The following is a 20,420-nucleotide window of genomic DNA, read 5'->3' on the forward strand; positions in this document are numbered from 1 at the left end:
GCTCACATCTAACCTGAAATAAAAACGAAAGAATGACAAAAGAAACGCAGGGCGGCGCACAGGAACTGCTGTGACGACAGGACGCCTCTAGCTCACCGCGTTGTGCTGTACGCGCGCTCACACGAGCACTCGCAACTGAGTGCCAGCTCACCAGGCCGTGTGTCACGCACTCTATCACTTCCACACACAACTGACCTGCCGCTGCTAAGGCAGTCTGAGAGCCAGGGATAGGTTCGCTCGTAAAAGAATTTCCTCATGAGACGGAAAGGTCCATCATAATTTCTTGTGGACGACAAGCATCTGGCTATTGGGGACACAGTGGGAAAACCTGTATGAACATCCAGACTGTCCTCATTCTGCGATTCGCGTTTTCGGTAATTTCTCTTGAAGTTTTCTCTGATTCATCATTCCCCTGCTTCTCTTGAGGGCACGTTCACATCTCAACTCATGGTTGACCAGCAGCAAGGCCTTTCCTCGAGTTGACGGCAGTGTGCTTCGAACATGCGGCCGCGATGTGCCTAGCACAGCATAACACTGTATGCTGTCGGCAACTAATACAACTGCTAATCCCCAGTCACACACACACACACACACCACACTCATCACTCACTCCCCGAGCCGTATACTGATGAGGCATCCACTCGTTCCCACATCACATTTCTTTATTGTCACTAGCTGCTCACACTCACGCGGCGCCCATACCGCATTTTCGAAGTGCGCGGAAAAGACACAAGTATAACAAATAAATGTGATCTCTACATTCTTCACATTAAGAAGCATACTTTCAAACATGAAATAAATTGGGTTTTATTCTGCAAAAAGAAATACCAGAAAAAAACGCGAAAATAAACAGGAGCTCGATAATATTATGTCAAACATGCAAATAATGGAAAGAAAGAATGATAAAAATGTTAGAATGAAATGCTGGAGCAGAGCCAAAATAAAGCATAGATATTCACCAAAAACAAAATATAACGCCAATCCTTCTTGCTCTCTCTTCTTCATCACGGTTGTCATTTTTAAGCTGTTACTGTATATTCACCAATACCATACGTTCCCAATCTTATCTTTTGTTCATATTAATATCCATTTTGTCTATTAGTTAAATTTTGCAATGATCAGTTGCAGAAAAGAGACCACACTGAATTGTGACATTATAAGTGCGAATAATAGACTGAGTTGAATAGTGTAGTTTTTAAACTTTGGTAAGGACATTTTCAACTTTTACATACAAAAGTGTCATCAAGTAACAGTATTTCGTTCATATTCAGCCGGACCAAAACATCCTAATAAACAGGCAAATAAGAGAACAAATCAAACAAATATATATATAATTTGTCAAAGCCCACAACAAGTAAACTAAACTTCTCAATATATATCATTCACAACATTATATAATTATTGGGAAAACAGAACAACTACATGGTGGCAGACAGATACACACAACATCAACCACAGTACAGAGAAGACAGAAAGAAGTTGACGTCAACATTCTACACCCGAACACACAACATATTCCGCCACTGCTCACACCCCATGAACAACCGGAAGTATTTGAGTGGTAAAACATGATATCAACAGATGGTGTCAACACAAAACATAGCTAGACAACAAGACAGACACAAGCAATAATCTAGGATTCCCTGGACATAACAAAAAAGGACGACAAAATACCATTAATAGAATGAACTTTCTATAACAAAAACAAAATTAAAAACAGCAAATACTTCTATGGCAATCAATAAAGATTGTAAATCAAATACTCACTTCTTTAAGTACTAGTTTGGTCCGATAGGATCCTGAGGACGATAGCTGTGCTCCTTTAGCCGGCCTTAAATGCTATTTTTCACACCAGCTAGAGCATGCAGCAAGGTTTCTAGAGCTTTTTTCACTTAAACTGTTGAACTGCTTTGTCTAAGAAAAAAATGCTGATAGAGCAATGAGAGTGAACAAATTTGTAAACGTTGCTTAAAACTAAACAATTGAGTTGAAAGAAAGCTAGAGATGCTCCGGGGACGCTTAAAGAGGCAGATTATTTGAGGGAAATTCTCTGTGGACTTTGTCACGTATGAACCAACCCTTTGAACCATTGCAATATAGTCATTTAATCCATTATTATGTTAGTCAGCTAATAAATTCTTTTAGTGCAATTACTAAAGCTGACACATGCATATTGTGCACTACCACTGCAAGTTTTGTTGATGTCCTAAAATAGAGGGAGTTCTTTGTGTTGATGAATAATGTTAAAGGCTTCATGGGCTGACGAGATTTCAAAGGTCTGTAGAAATAGACTGAAGAATGCAAAACAAATGGTCAATCGAAATCTTGAACATGTGAGGCGAGTGAAAGCGGAGGGAGCAACTGGCTGGGACACAGCCGATTGGGTCTCTGCGCTCCTGCACTGTCCAGATCAACACGCCTTTTCTGGGCTCAAAGACACCTGCAGCAGCGTGTCTTTCCCAGTGATAAAGCATCCACTCTACCCTGCTCACTCTCCGATTTTAATTACAAATATATTATTAAACAGCTTAACTGCATGACAGAGGGTTTTTCTTTACCCGCGAGGCGTGGGGCGTGTCTGGTATAACGCAGCTGTTGATACGATAAGAATTAATTTCCATTTTTTGTTATTTTATTTGTTTATTTCATGTTAATCTATTCATCACCCCCACAGCCGGGTGTCTGCGGCCAACGCATGCACGAAAACGATCAATAAATGACTCAACTTTCTCCTCCTCAATAGGTTAACATGAGGGATAACATAAATAACGAACTAAAAATAATAATAAAGGTGTGGGGGTATGAATAATTAACAGGAAATAAACAAATAAAATAACAAAAAATGGTAAATAATCTTATCGTATCCAACAGCTGCGTTGATACCCAGACACCCCCACACCCTCGCCTGGTAAAGAAAAACCCCTGTCCATGCAGTTAAGCTGCTTATAAATATTTGTAATTAAAATCGGAGAGGGAAGGCAGGGAGAGTGGCATCTTTATCACTGAAGACACTGCTGCTGCAGGTGTCTTTGATGCCCAGAAAGGCGTTTTGATCTGACAGTGCAGGAGCGCAGAGACCCCAATCGGCTTGTCCCACTCAGTTGCTCCCTCCCCGCTCTCACCTCGCCTCACATGTTCAAGAGTTCATTACCCATTTGTTTTGCATTTTCATCTATTTCTACCAGACCTTTGAAATCTCGTCAGCCCAAACCTTTAAATTATTCATCAACACAAAGAACTCCTCTATTTTAGGACACAACAAAACTTGCAGTGGTGTGCACAATACTGCATGTGTCCAGCTTTATGTAATTGCACTAAATTTTTAAAGCTGCACTTAAATAATCAATGGATTAAATGACTATATGCAATGTCAAAGGGGTTGTTCATAGTGACAAATCCACAGAGAATTATCCCCTCAATAATCTCCTCTTTAGCTCCCCGGAGCATTTTAGCTTCTTTCAACTCATTGTTTTAGTTTTATAGCAACTTTACAAATTTGTTTCACTCTCATTGCTCATATCAGCATTTTTTTCTAGACAAAGCAGACAACAGTTTTAAGTGAAAAAGCTCTAAAAACCTGCTGCATGCTACTAGCTGGTGTAAAAAGTAGCATTAAGCGGCTAAAGAGCCAAGTATCTCCCTCAGGAGTTATCGGGACCAAACTAGACCTTAAAGGAAAGTGAGTATTTGATTTACATCTTTATGATTGCCATAAAAAATTAATGCTAATGCTGCTTATATGTCTGTGAGATGTGTAAATAGGCAGCTGTTTTGCATTAGATAAAAATGGGACGGTAACATAGAAGTTCATCTGCGTTCTCTGTTGGTCATTTTGATTGGGATGGGATTGTCTCCTTTTGTATCTATGATGGTCCAGAGTATCCTAGATAACACAGGAAGCATTGAAACTCCTTTTTTTAGCATTTAGAGAATTTGAACAACTCTTATCATGGCTGCCACTCAAATACTTCCGGGTCCTTTCACTCAGTTAGGAGTGATACCATTTTCTGTACCAGGTTGTAAAATATTTTCATACGGGGGCTTAGAGATGTTGACTCACTTCTACAGCCAGCCACAGGTGGTCGTTCGAGGAACTGCTGTTTTTGTTACTTCTGTGTTGACTTCATTTGCCAGCCATGAGGGTTGCTGCTTGGTTGTTCCACATAACAAAGAGGTTGTTAAAGAACACAAGGGAAGATAAATGGAGAAGAGTGTAGAGAAGTGGGAGGTTGTGGTTAAGCTGAGGGTTGGTGACAAAAAAACATTCTTTCTACTTTTTCTTAGATCAGTGACACCATTGCTCCATTGTTGACCTTCATTCTTGTTTTCTCTAGTATGCCTGCCTGTTTATGGATGTTTTGTTCCTGATACTGAACACAATACTTTACTTGATGACACTTTTTATGTAAAAGTTGAAAAGTCTTACCAAAGTTTAAAAACTACACTATTCAACCCATTCTATTATTGCACTATAATTGTCACATTCAGTGTGGTCTCTTTTCTGCACTGATCATTGCAAAATTTAACTAATAGACAAAATGGATATTAATATGAACAAACAATAATGATGAAACTATGTATTGGTTGAATATAACAGTAACACTTAAAATGACAACCGTATGAAGAAGAGAAAGAAGGAGGCATGGGGGATGGGGGGTGGTGGGTGGCATAAATATCACAGCCCCAGAAGCTAGTCCCTGGCTCTGCTCCAGCATTTCACCTGCTACAAAACATTTTTTAAAATCAGCGAGTCATGCCTCATCCAGGCCAACCATTCGCATGTTTGGACATAATAGCAGAGTCGAGCTCCTGTTTATGTCTTTCGCTTGACTGGTATTTTTCTCCCTGATACTGCAGAATAAACCCAATTTTTTCATGGTTTGAAAGTATGCTCTTATGAAGAATGTAAGATACAAACATACTGTATTACAAACTGTTGTTTTTTTCCCACTTCAAATGGATATCTAGCACATACTACAAAAAGAAATGTGCATTTGAACATATGCTCATCAGTGATAAGTGATCAAGAAAGCTTGCTGTGGACGAGATGACTGGATACATGTATTATTGCCAGCACAATACATTATGCCTGTAGGCACACTCCCCATTTGAAACACTGCCGTCAACAGGAAAACCTTGCTGCTTGTCAACCATGATTAATGTGAAGTCCCTCAAAAACAGGGGAAATACATCAGAGAAACTTTCAAGAGAAAGGTTACCGAAAACACAATCGCAGAATGAGGACATTGCTGGATTTCATACAGTTTTTCCCATCTGTCCCCAATCAGCCCAGATGCTTTGTCTCACAAGAATTATGAGACCTTTCTCTCATGAGGAAATTGCTTTTACAGCAACCTCATCCTGCTCTTCAGACTCCTTAGCAGCCATTCAGTGTGTGTGTGAGAGCTATAGGAGTGCTGACACAACTGAATACAGTGCCACTCCTCTTGGACCTAACACAAGGTGATAGCACGTCCTGTCACACATTCCTTCTCTTCTAATTTGTTCATGTCATCCCTGTGCATCTGTTCATGTCATTTCATGTTGGAGATTGAAGTGTAAGAGGCAGCTAGTTTATTTTTCACCTTATCTGATAAGGTTGTTATTAACACTGATGCTGCCTGCATTGTTTGGTTGTGACACTGACGTGACTGATATTGTGTCAAGGCGAGGGGAAAGTTTCCTGGTGCCAAATAAATGAGTGACTCCCAAAAAAAAGGAAATGGAAGATGAAAATCAGGACCTATTATGATGGGGAACATTAGCAGAACAGCACAGGGCTGCCATCTGTCTGTGAAGTGACCTTTCAGGAAAAATGTGGTTAGTGTCTATCATTAACCCCCATCTCTCTTTCTCCCCCCTCTCCCGTTCCTGCCATTTTATTTCTTCTTTTTTCCTGGATTAGATTTCTTTCTTTTTTTACTGAAGCGTAAATTTGGTGGTGCAGTGTTCTTTATGTGAACAACTGAGGGGTATGACCCTAAGGGGAATGATTGAAAGACACTGATCTGAAAGAGACATAAAATCAAATAAAGACAGAAGCTGATGCGAGCCCAGGGAGTGAGCTGGGAGTTAGAGACCTGTATGAACTGAAGAGCAGCAATGCAATGAGGGATGCAACAATAGATATCTCTTCATGGCAGGAAAGAAAAGAAGCAGTCAGGTGCACACTACTAACACATTTTTGAAGTATTTTAAGTTTTTCTTGCTTTGACAAAAGAGCTTATTTCAGGTTCATAATTTCAGTGTTAAAGTTAAAACCATTTTTTAACAATGTCTCACTCAATGTAAAGAAAAAAGTTAAAATTGATGCAGACTGCAGAAGGACAAGAGATATTGTCTTTTCTTATCCTGTGCATTCTTCTTCCTTTTCTAAGTCTGACGCCTACATTACCCATGATGCAATTCGATCGACAGTCAGAAGCTCACTTTTTTCTAACTTAACACCCCTAGACATTTTTCATTTTCAAACTTGCAGTCCCAAGCTACACAAACTCAAGTAATATCAATTTTGTGCCACTCTCTCTCGTCCTACAAAATACTTTATACAACTTTCATCACATACGCAGTCGTACTCCCCAAAAACTCCCCAAAAGACTTTGTTGTGTAAAATTTGCACACTTTAATATTTTCAGTATATCAGTATATTAACTTATAGCCAGTATTTTTTCAGTAATAGCCATTTTAAATGGAATTCTAGGGCTTGTATCATTAAAACACACTTGGCATTACCACCGGTAACCACAGTTTTTGTCAAATCAACACTGAAATCTTCCCCATGACAACTTCAAAGCTGGTCTAATCAATATATTTTTTTAACAATTGAAAACCAACCAATTACCAACCTTATGTGTAATGTGATATGCATCGCTTGTTGAGCTCAGAGAAAGATCCGCTCACCACCAGTTACTTTCAGCTCTACACGCATGTTAAAAGTTAACAACTGCTGGTAAACATAGTGGAGTATCCTCTCATGAACTGTATCTCCTGCGCACGCAATAGCATTTTGAGTGCTCAATGTAGTAAAAGGTGACCTCAATATGTACTTTTTTCTCTCTATGGACTCTGTAGAGACCAAACTACCAAAAGATAAAAGAAGAGTAAATATTTTACCTACAGCCACTGGGCTGCCAGGAGCATGACTGCAAATTTGTTCTAATATTTCACCTACATGTTAACATGGTTTGGCAGCAAAATGTATGTAAATCTGTTCTAATGTTGCTCCATATCTGCTGAATGTGTAAATAGGAAATTGTTTGCTAACATGTTTGCCGTATCAACTTTATAAGGTAATAAGGTCAATGTCAGCTGTAAGATTGTTGTCTAACAACAGTCACAGTAACAGTCTTTTAATCTTGAAAACTGACAAAGGCTATACTATACTATTAACTATAACTCCCTCCTATAGATTGTCATTGTTTGTGTGAAAGTGTGTGTACACCTGCGAGGGGACTCTGGGTTCTAATGCAGTGAGAGAGAGAGAACAAGCACACTAGCGGGCCACAGGCAGAGCTATTGATCGGTCTCGTCAAGGTTCAGGGATATAGATGAGTTACAAAACCACCATTAATTACAAATCACTTCTGCCATGAAAGTCGATTAGAGTGAAAAGCAGCAAAAAGTCTGTATCAAACAAAGAAAAGTGATAGGCCGTGCACATTTCTCATCCAATGATGCCTTTGGCTTGGCAGACCTGCTTCCTTTGCCCTTCATCTCCTGAGTTTTTACGTTTTTGCAGTCTTGTTTAATTAAAGTTGTTAGTTCACCAGTAATTAGATGTGTGGACAAATGAATGCAAATGCATGTTTTATCCATATTCAATAAGCATGTTCCACTGCCTTATCACTGAGCGCATAATCGATACCCCAGGACACATGATAAATTATGGTCCATAATGGTGCATATATTCAGCATGTGTTGAGCCATATGCAATGTGCTTATAAAGCGGTGGGGCACCGTGATACAGTCATGAGCAGGTGCAGGGTTTACAGTGATCCACAGGCAGGTTCACAGACGGTCCCTGTCAGTGCCACTTGAGAGAGTCCCTGCTGTCTCAGACAGGTTGCGGTAAAGCCGTGCTTTGCATTAAAATTGCAAGCAACACTCTCTTCAAGCGCGCACAATCTCTCCACTGCACTCTTTCTTTCGACAAAGTAAACTAAAGTGTTCTTATACTTTAAACTACATATAGGCTGCACCTTATTTTCTCCAGGTCTCACCCGCTCTTTGTGTTCTTCTGTTCTCACTCCATCCTGCCCTTGGTCTTCCAATACAGCTCTGCACCTGTCTCTGATCCTACACTGTTTTTTTTTTGGAAAGAGACCACTGTCTGTGATTAATGTTTGGTGTGTAGCTGTGTATGTAAGCAATCACAATTCATCCGTAAAGTCTACTCTTTCTGGGTCTGACAGGCATGCCTGGGCACACACTGCTCTGCAGTGTCTTCTACTCTATAAAGCTGATTTCAAATACAGCCATTTCAGAGGAGATGCACTGCAGTGGCATGAAGCAAGCAGGCTAAACAGATCAACAGCTCTCTCTCTGTCCCACTCTCTCTCCCTCTCTCTGCCTTGCACTCACTGAGCCTCCGCTTGCATTCCCTCTGTTTTATTGTGACAAGACACAGCAAGTCATGGCTTGAATACCAACGCGATAATTTCTTGACAGTCTCCCTTTATTTGTCTGCTATCGCCCTGATAAGATGATTTTCACTCTCCGGGTTTGTTTTGTCTTGGCAGCGATGGCCTGGACGAGTAAGCTCATCCTCTCTCTCATTTTGTCTTTCCATCAGTTGTGGTATATTCCAGACCCCTCTGCACACACATTGCCATGTGCATGAGAGAGAGTCGGAGAGCATAAGATGATTATGGGAAGATGCCACGCAGAGGATGGAATGTGTCCAGCCAAGCTCACACAGAAGAAAGTATTAGGAAATAATGGTGTGTGAATGATTGGATACATTTGTGAAGATGTGACGCTTCATCATACAATAAAAGGGAGTAAAAGTCTCTGTCCGTTCTTCTGTAATTTTCCTTTGTTTTCTTTCCTATTAACACACCCCTGAGGGACATCTGGAGGCTGTTATGTTGTTGCTGTCTAGTGTCATCACTTGTGTGTAACATGAAATAATAATTAATGTACCACAGACAATTGGCTGCAATCAGAATCTGCATGCAAAATTAACATGCTAGAGAGCATTTGGGTAGAAACCCAAAGATGACTCATTGGGAGATTAAACTGGGTCAGGAAATGATTCTGTATAAGCTTATATCAAAATTATGGCCATGTTATGTTGCCAAAGCCCTCTCTGGTGTCTGCAATGTGTGGTGAGCTGAATAAAACACTACAACAGGTTAGTAGTAGCCTGAAAACTAAATAAATATTTCTCAATAAGCCAGCACAATAGTCCATTAAATTATTGTGGGTCACAAAACAAAAGGGCTCCCAGAAAAGTTTGAAAGCCACTCTAGTGAGGTGGATGGAAATCTGGAGCCCACTTGATAACAGTGCCAGACACATTACACACAGGGCTGCAGAATAGGACTCACACTGGATATTTTGGCACACCAACCAGCAAAGCCTGTCTGTCCACAGAACTAGCTTTCCCCCTCATGTCTCCTTCTAGGGCTGGAACAGGAGTTAATTGTTCTCATGATGGTGTCAGGTGGCAGAATTGATCAATGTTAAAGGATAATTCCCTGTGACATTACCTCTTGAGAAGTAAAGACAAACTGTATGAGAAAAGGTACTCTGTTTACGTGACATCTGACAAGGTAAAAGGACATCCTTCGATTGCTTTTGCTCTGTTGAATCACAAAATCAATAGCTTATATGCGCATCAACCGTCCTATCAAAGTATACAGACTAAGCAGATCAACCTCTGCCACTTCGTGACGAACACTTGACTCCCTTTGCTTTATTTAATGAAATTATATTCTAACATCTTGTTTATCACGTATATGTCTAGGAGGGGAATCATAAAGGTGGCAAGAAATATTTTTAAATGCTTTCAGATTAATATTTTTCTTAAATATTAGAAATAAATAACTTAATATAAAATAAATGTAATTATTTCTTATTTCATAATACTGCTGTTAATAAGACAATCACTTGCAAGCCCTTGAGAATATTCCTGTAATTCCTATGTGGACTTGCATCGGGCCAAATTTAGTGACTTTACAATGGGCTAAACTCCTCTAAATTATTTTGGGTAATTGATAAAATCACTAAAATAAAATAAATATATTCATGTAGAACTGCAAGATGTTTCTGTCACTTATTCTTAAATGTATATCCTGAGATTTTGGGTATATTTCTGCTCCAGTTTGTCCTATAGTTCTGTATTGTGCAAACTATCTTCTTGTCATTTTTCACTGTTGAGTTTTCCACTTCAATTCATCACATATCCAAGAAATCTGCCAACCAAATTGATATTTGTAACCCATTGGTGGTTGAAAAGCAAAAACTGTAACTGTGTTAATACATATTGTACAGTATTAAGTATGCTGTTGTGAAATTCTGTTGTTTGTAATGGACAGTTTGAGTATGTTCACCTTGACTTTCACCTTCCATGATATTTTAGATAGTTGAGTTTAACTGAACATGTTTGGCTGTGTTTGTGATACTCTGTAATATTGCTGCCTAAAGTCTCTACAGTGAAGATGGTGAGTAAAATGTTATCATAAAAATAGAAATGATAATCAAAAATATATTTAAAAAAAGCACTCTATTTGCACTTTAAAAGTGCAGAGACAACCTGCAGCCCGGTGAAGCTGTAACAATGACAAAGAGATAAATACTGTGTTTATGTAGAGTATTAAAAGCAATGTGTGAAGCACACATATAATGAGATACTCCAGTGGTGTGAAATCTGAGGCAAAGTTTACAGATGTTACCATCTGCTGTGTTTCACCCTGTTGTAATGCGAGGACTGGAAAGGAAAAATGGTATATTAAGTATATATTTAGACATGTTGCTAGAAAACAAACCTTATTCTGTTTTGATATGAACACTGAATTTCTCAGAATAGGTGGCAAGCTTAATTTACTGAAAAAAAAGTAATTATGTATCTAATGTACTGGATGCACCACATATGACCTGCTCCATCATTTTGAGCGAGTCACTTTGACTTAGAGCCACATTTTGAGGTTTCTGTATGTCTGTAAAGTCTCAACTTCATGGTAAACGATAACAGCAATATCAAAATGTGTTCCTGGGTCAAAGTGACTCAGAATGATGAGGTGGGTGCCATTTGATCTGCAGTTAACAAAAGGTTCTTTTTCAAATCTAAAAGTGTATGGCAATTTTTAAATTTTTAAATTTTGTTTTGGAAACACCTATTTAAATGGGCATATCATCATGCAACCCAGGTTTTAAATAAAGCATATGCAATCACAATACACACATCTGTCTGTTCCTCTCACTGCATTTATGGTCCATTAGAAAAATATGAAAAGAAACACTGCAAACACTACATTGCAAACCACCCACATTCAGTTATGTGTGATAAAAATGTTTTAATTTACCAGGAGTGCATTCCTCATTCTGTTTTTGTGAGATAAATCCAGTGACACTGGAGCAACAAATCTGCAAATACCTTCACGTAAATACTGCCTTGACCTGTGTAATAACAGCATAGCCTCACTTAATGGCTAAAGGCATATTGACTATGAAAGCCTGATCCTCTCCCAAAACACAATGGAATGAACAATACTGCAGAGCGAGACTTGGCATTGCAGAAAGAACGCCTGGCATTCCTCATTCATCATGTTGATTGGAGAGATCAATTCACATTTGTGCTTTCCTTGGCTTCCCCTCAGGCATATTTCAGGGCTGTGCTGTGGGGAAAACTTTCAAGTTTACCATTTCGCCTTCATGCGGACAAGGAAATCTGGTCAGTGATGCTAACACAAGAAAGCTGATATTTTTGCTAAAATTTTATAATACACAAAAAGGGATGTTAACAGAGCCTGAATGTACCCAAACCTATGCTGCAGTACCTCTCAGACCTTTCAGAGGGCAGTGTAGCTCTATGAAACAACCTGATGCCACCAATGGGGAATAAAGATTGGTTTCTCTGAATTCTATCCCTCATTAGGTTCCATGCAGTGCCTGAATTACTTGCTGCATCTATCCATTAAAGTCTCTCTTTCTGTACACTGCTCACATTAAACACAGGTACGGTGCCTCACTGGATGAATGCAGGGTGAAATCTGACCTCATTCCCAGTTCCATTTTACCGTGACTGACTGCTGCAGAGGTATCCATCGTTTGTTTTGGTGTGATTGAAATGTTATATTCATATAGTTGCAAAAGTTCTTCTTTTCTTAGAAAAAGACTGACAGACTGGACGATGTATTTTTGTATGTTTTCACTGACTCTATTTGTGTTCACATCACATTGTTGGGACCAGAGGCACATTCAGCACAACACTGGCAAATCGGGGCGATGCATTCGGAATCCAAATCTCCGGATATTCACTTGCTAATGTTATGACAGCTTGTTAACTTATTCATTCTGCAGGAGGCTATGGAAGTTGACAGGGCGAGCTGAAGTTCATGTCTCCAGGCTCTACCCTTGTCCACTTGGCTCCCTGCTTTGTCAAGGAGACTTAATTCATCATGATGAGCAATCATCTGTGGGGTTAAAGTGCAACAAGTGCACTGACCTTTTTTTTGGCCTTTGCCACTGAGCTGTCTTTAACCTATAACCTTGAACTCAACCCCTGTATGATGGTTCCACTTTGTCAGATGAGCAGTGATCAGGTCTTTTATATTTGAATGTAATTTATATTTTGTAAACAGATACGAGTCTAATCTTAAAGTCCTTATCCTTGTCTGGTGGTTAAAAGACAAACCCCTCCTGCACACAAAAAGCAAGCATAAAAAAGGCAGGAAAAGCACCAATCCAGACAGGAACCAAGAAAAATTAAGCCAGTAACCATATTTGGCACCATAAGCATCTCTATGCATTTGGAACTCTTTTGCCTCCTTTTCATTGAGTGTTTTAGATAACAGCTGTGCTCCACCATAAAGTAAACTCCAGCTGATGTATTGAGATTTTAATTGTGGCGAGTTATTTAGTTGGCAGTCCTCCTTCAGGAGAGGCAACAAAAGGCCTGCCTGTCGTCCCTCTTCGCCTCCCTTGCAGTTGATAATCAATTGAGGGACAGAGCTGCCAGCTATTGACTGAGGAGAGATGAATGACACTGCTCCCAAAGGGTCCATTTGAATTTTGACAGGCAGGATTCAGAAGTCCTAGCCCTCCTTTGATGGAGCCAGGAAGAAGGCTTTTCACTGACACACTGAAGGTAATACCATGTGCTGATACAGGGCTATGAGAGGACTGAAATACATTAAGCTGCAGACTGTTAGAGATCATGTGTAGGCAGTTTAAATCACTGCGTACTGCATTCATTGAATACTACTTTTGCAGGAGTATTGTGTCCATTCTAGAAGGGAGTTGAATAGACGGTGAATCGAACTCGCAGCACACTAGTAAGCACATGGAACAAATGTCAACACAGAGAAAAAGTACTCTCACCTGGCCACCAGTGGGTTGCAAAAAAATCTCCATACAACTGTCCTTCTGTTTTCTTTCCCCTGCACATCTGCTCTAACCTCCCCATTCTGTTGTGACAATGTGAATCACATTCAAATGTCTGCTGCTTTCAACACGCATGGACAAGCATTTGTCCCTTTTTAATGCAGTTTGACCTTTGTAAAATCAAGATGTTTTTACACATGTTGTGCATCATTCGCCTTAGCAATGACATGGCCAGAATTATGTGGATGGATATTGGCTTCAATCAGCAGCCTCTGTCTCCCTTGTGTCTGATGCTCTGTGTTGGCTCCCAAGCGAGGATCTTGTTAATGCTGTAGCAAGCTGGAGACTGGCAGATACACCTGCTTGTCATGGATGATCACCCTATTCTGGGCAAACAAACTAAGCTGTCTGTAGACCCAGTAGTCAAACAATATCACATATTAATAAGACTCATGCATGGAGCCCCAGTTGGGATTAAAATGATTTTTCCTTTACTGCTTATTCCCTTGCTAAGTACATAGCAAGCAGAATGGCTGTCAAGTTGATATCACAGAGTTTTGTTGAAATTGGAAAATGACTGGAACATGGTAGCTTTCTCTGTTAAACATACCATCAAACAGCACTTGCAGCTATTATTGGTAGTCACATACAATTCTTACAAATACAGCATTTGTGGCAAAGATAGACCATGACTGGCTTTAGTTTTGCTTTTCAAAATGTTGATTTTAAACAATTCTCCAAAATGTCAGGTTACTGATGTTTTTTATGTCTAGTGCCAACTTTTATACAATTCTCAGTTTCTACAGAATGGATAAAGCAGCACCAGGAGACAGTATAAAAAAGCTGTAAACACAATACTGGCATATTATGACCTTTTAAGTTGATATGGCAACTTGTTATTAGTGCTTATTTACACATCCAGCAGACAGGATGACACAAGATCATTACGTCAATAAAACGTCCCAACTAGTGGCAGGTCCCCTTTACCAGCCTGGTGTGGCTACACATTTTGACAATCTCAATCTCTCAATTAGACGCCTGGTCTACATTTGATAGAAATTCTTTGCATGTATAAAACCTCTTTAAGCCCACTGGATTACACTCTTGAGCGAGTTCTAAACTGCTTAGATCGTCTACAACAAAAGAAAATGTTTAAACTTTTGCCAACATGGACATGCTACACATTGTTAAATCAGTTAAGTTCTCCATAATTCAATTACTGAGTTAATTTTACGGAAACCACGAGCACCAAAGTATCAAATGATCAAATAAATTATTCGTAATTGTTGTTTTTATTCAATAGCCTATTTTATAGTAATCTTCATTTTGGTTAACAGTTAGTAGTATTTCAAATATTTGGTGAGCAAGAGCTTTGTGCAAAAGGATTAAAAAGGTCTGTCCCATATGACTGAAGCAAATAAAAGCCTGGGCTATTAATTTAAATTATATTTGATTTTGTGCATCTGACGAAGGTAAGTCTAATATTTACTCACCTTTTAGCTCTGTTTTAGTCTCCACCAACACATGAGGGTAATATCTGCCTCTTTAGCCACTCTCCTCACCAGCTAGTCTCTGACTTTATTGGTCTGTACTTGATGGACAGGTTGTGTATAGTGTGTTTAGAGAGAATCTTTTTTTTTTGAACAGCTGCCTGATGTGTTTAGACATTACAGCAATAAGAGCGGAGTGATTGAACAAAAACAGTAAAGTTGCAGGCCAAATGATTAGTTAAACATATTAAATATTTAAAAGCTCTATATTAGGTAGAGGGGAAGTACAGAGTTAGGTAATTGTCTGTAGATTCATTACAGAGAGCAACCCCTTACACAATATAGGTAGTCATTTGATCCATTGTTGATATTAAAATATCTTCTGGCAGCTGCAAGTTTAGGGAATATTTCGGTTATGGCAAACTATGGTTGAGGTAATGGTTAGGGTTAAACAACTTAAACACTTGGTTAAAGAATGATTGTGGTTATGGATATTGGTAATTGCAGGGACGTCTCCTGTTGTATCACATACCCATCCACCCATTTGAACCTCCACACACTAACCTTCTACCAGATGTAAATTGCAAGGTGCAGAATTGTGCAATATGGATATAATTCTAATAGGAGTTACTGAGCTGAGTTCTGAAACATGGAAATATGGCGTAAAAAGTTCAACTTAAGACATGTATAATTTTCTATGAGTATTTAAACTTAAGTCATACTTAACCAACTTACAAACTCTGTAAATAAATAGTGGAAATGTAAAAAAGTTGGCTGGGTTACCTTTCTTGAGAAGTGTCAAAGTTAAAAGCAACAGATCCTTCCATTGGAGATCCCGCTGAACATAATGGGATGCCTGCACCCAAGAGATGATCCACAGGTAAAAGAAAATACGCTTGAGTTTAATTACTGAGGGAGTCGATGAACAAATTTAATTAAGCATGAACAACAAGCAGCCACTGTTGTGGTCCCTCCTTGCTCCACAACTGATATGGACTTGGCAAAAGAAACACTTACTGTTTGCAGGGTAACCTTAAATCACTCACTATTTGCCAGATGGTTGCAACCATCTAAGAGAAGTAATTACTTTAAATTATCTTAGTTAAAATGGATTCCTGGCGTTTCAGTATGGCTTCCTACCTTGCTTGGGAGGAGTAATGTTAACATCCTTTTTTAAGTTTAAGTGCACTACCAAGGAAATCCAATTCACTATTGAATCCACATCTTTGAGTAACGGCTAACATTTTTACTTGAGTGCTTCATACTGGGTTTGTGTGCATGTGTATCTGTTATTGTGGAGAAAGTGCAGAGAAAGAATGAGGAAATATATATAATATTTGCCAATACAACGCATTCTCATAGCTTTTGTGAGCCATAAAGTGGACACTTTATAATTATTGTACATATACAGTATGTGGACTATACCAAAGACATTTTCTTCTGTAAAATACATGCTACTGCGTGTTTGATTTAGGTGTTGAGAGAAAAGTTTTCACAATCAGGAGTTGCCCTGACAATTTATTACAAGTAGAACATTTATATTCAGCTTTTCAACCTCACCTGGGAATCATGTTCGAAGTCCTTAAAGATGATTCTGCACACGCACACAAACACCTTGCATGAGTAATAATGCTTATCAAGCATATGTAATTGCAAGCCTAAACCAAATTCCTCTCGGAGATCCTAATTGGTTTTGTCACTTGTGAGTGATGGCTGACTAATGTTCTTCTGTCAGGACTGACAGTGTCACTCTAACCTACTCCAAGACATGTTGCTGTGCTTAGCATTGCAAAAACGACACTCAGAAGGCAAGATACCAAAGCTAAAGGTCTCCCATGTATTTTCAAAGGAAACAATATCTTAGTATGCATATTTTTCCCTGAAGCAATGTGTGTCCTCTGCTTGTTGTTTTTGTGACAGTTTGTGAAAATGTGAGAGGCGTAATCATGCTGCAGTGTGCTATTTTTTTCAAGGTTGGGTGAGTAAGAATTCAGAGCTGCTGCCAGACACTTAGTTCCACATCTCAAAAACTCAGTAAAACAAAACCGTTTTGGATAGACAAGGTCTCCAATCCTTTTATAAGGAAAGCACTGTCCTCTCTTTCATCTCTAATGCAAGAGGCAAATAGCTATTAATCATAGTTCACAGTGTCTTCAAGTATTGCATTATGCTGCAGAGAGCATGCATGCATGAAATAGCTTTTGTTCTCATAGTACATATGTTACAGTATGTGTAAGGGTAGAAAGGTGAACAAAATGGTAGATGTAGACACACAGGCAGACAAACTGACTGACAGAAAATGAACAAACAACCACAAAACAAGAAATAGAAGGAATAGAATAAAAATATGAGGGTATGTAAAGCACAGGAATGTTCACAGTAGTCCATTACTGCACACAGCCCAAGATGCTAATTTCTGTCATGATCCATTTCAAGGGAAATAATTATGCAGCTAATGCAATTTAATCCCTACCCTTGCATCCTGAGAGGCACATGCCAGCCAACATGAGGTTGGGGTGGTTGCCTCATTACATGCAAACTGCATAACATTAATTGGGTTAGAGAAACAGAGAGCTATACCTAGAAGCAAAGACGGCATAAAATTTGGGGCATATTTGATCCAAAGCAACTGCGATTACTGCAGTGAAAACTTTCATTAAACTAAGAATTTGTTCTGAGTACTATTGGGCTGTGCATGGAAGCTATCTGTCATCTATAGATCTGCATAATAAGTCTTGAGTTATGTCTGTGTGGCTTTGTGATAGTTTTACTTTGTGCTTTGGTATTTTGGGTAGGCTTGAAGTTGGTGTCTCCTTAATGTCTTTCTCGGGCACGTAAAGCCTACTGACTTATATGACTCCTGTAGCCACCATGAGATTGGCTTTTTTTCTTTTCACTGAAATGTAAAAAAACAACAAAACAATGACATTCCCATCACCTGTACTTTGTGTTTAATGCCAATTAGTCAATGCTTAACTAATATGAACTTGGTGAACATTATTCCTGCTAAACATCTGTATGTTAAAGGCATACTAGGTAGGATTTTATTTTCTTGTGTGGCAGTGTCTGTATGTGCAGACACCCTACCCTCTGCCTGTATTTTCTTATTTTGCTGTGTGCAGGACGTTTCTGGGTGTCACCCCTTGGGCATCGTGCAGGGTCTGGGGTCAAGACTCAATAAAAACATAGTGAGCATATCACTGTCTCCGTCTCTCTCCTCTCCAGCCCTGGCATGGTGTTAAAGAAGTGTGGAGATCGAGACCTTAAATGTGTAAAGAATGTATAAAGTCTGGGTGTCTGTTTGACTGAGGGTGAGCTGAGCTACACACAGTACACTGGCACAGCAGACAATGCAGCTTTGGCATGAAATGCAGTAAAGCGCACCTTCTGCAGAATTGTGCAGAGGTGCTTTAGATTCATCATCATTGTTCTATCATCAGTGCTCTCATTTGAGCTGGGAGGGGCGTTTACATGCTGCAATGGAAAAATCCTGCATAATATGGTTTTGACATATCACGTCATTGTGATCATGTTAGTATACTGACAGCCTCAGGGAGTGTTGTGGCTGTAAACTCTGAATTGTGAGACATCTTGATTAATTTTTGATACTTACTTACAAACTGCACCTTTTAAAATCTAAACTCCTATAGCTGAAGCCCACTATGTGCTGATCTTCACTTCCTGACTCTAATGTATGATTTACTTGTCTCTTTGAAACGTATTTACTTAAAGTTTTGGACTGTTTATCCATCCCCTTCATACCCACACCCATTTATCCATTTCAGCCTCTGATCAAAACTGCTTCCTTTTTTCCTCTAATATCACCCTCTAACCCCTCCATGAAAAATAAATACCATTATGCAACTTTGGAATATCATGGGTAATTGCTTTTTGAAAGCTCCCCCTATTTTCTTTTTGTTGTTGATAAACATGTAATGGGCTTATTTTTTTTTAAAAATCACATGACCTAAGCCGTGTGACCTTCAGTTGTAGCTTTGCATAGCTGACTACAGAGGGCAGAAAGATCCCTGTGGACTCCCTTTAGGCTTCGAGATTGCCAGCTGCACACTGGAAAAGAGTGACCCGAATTGGGCCTACCAGGAAACCAAGCTGGGCTGAGCTGATGTATCAGTTTGTGGTAGCTCTGCATTTGCATTAATGTGGGGGTCCTTGCATTCATGTACCAAGAGATGGTGGTTAGGTTAGAAGGAGCAGTGAGTGTTGCTGGGTTGCTAATGTTATTCTCATCCCAATTTGCTACTTTTGCACGTTCATTACCACTGCAATTATACTGTTGGTGTGTATAGGAAGCATGGGTAAATGAATTAGGCAAGAGCATGTTTTCGAGTGGGAGTGGATACGGGAAAGTGGAGCAGTCTCTAAACCTTTTAATGAGGGAGAAATTTTCCTGAAGACAGGGCTCTGTTAATGGAATTTGAACTTGATTATAGGATAGCAGCCATACATTCTGTTGTAGAGTCCTTGTCCTCTGAATCCTGGTCTATTTACAGTATTTATCATCAAGGCATTGGCAGCAGCAAGTACCATCTGTATAAGCTCAAGTTTCATTATCTGACATACCCAATGATACTAATCCTTTAAACTATATTACAGTGAAATTGTTCGGCTGATGACACTGTGTAAGAAATATTTTAGGACAGCTTACTGTACCTGTTGATAGGACAAGCTGAAAAGAGAGAAAGGTGGAGGAGAGGCAGAGAGAGAGACAGAGAGAAAGAGACACACAGAGAGAGAGAGAGAAAGAGGGGCTTTTTGATTGAAATGATTCCAACTGGGAGAGGAGGCTCTCATGTGAAATTAAATCAGCCACATGGGTAGGAGGAAAAGCAATTAATGACCTTTTTTGTTTTCGAAGTTAAAAGTTAGAGTGAGGTTAAAAGTTAGCGCATTATCTAAGTTAATTACTGTGTCGATGGACAGACTTTGAACTTGAGTGGTTTTTATTATTGCATAAGCTTTAATGTCATTCACTCTATTGTTTCAAGATGCATTTCAACCATGTGTATCATTTAAAATAAAGCCTGGGTTTACTACTAACTTTACTACTAACAGGTACAGCTGGTTCTGATACTTCACTTAACAAACTAAATGTATCATCGCTATGTAGATAAACTACAGTAAAGTGACCTGTCATTTAAGTTTAAAACATTGTTTGATAAAAAAGTAAATACATTTTTTCAAGTCTACACTACTCCCATGTAATATAAACAATATAATGAGATAATATCCACTGTACATACTGGCTGTAAAGTGATCCTTTCCCTTACTTGACTATAAGTTGACAGTCTGTGAAAAAATGCATACTGAAGTTCAGTCAAAGTAATTTTGAAGCTGCCACACTCTGAGTTTGACAAATCAAGTGGG

This window comes from Morone saxatilis, unplaced genomic scaffold (genome assembly GCF_004916995.1).
Source record: "Morone saxatilis isolate NCDOM2014 unplaced genomic scaffold, NCSU_SB_2.0 Contig2, whole genome shotgun sequence".
NCBI lineage: Eukaryota > Metazoa > Chordata > Actinopteri > Moronidae > Morone > Morone saxatilis.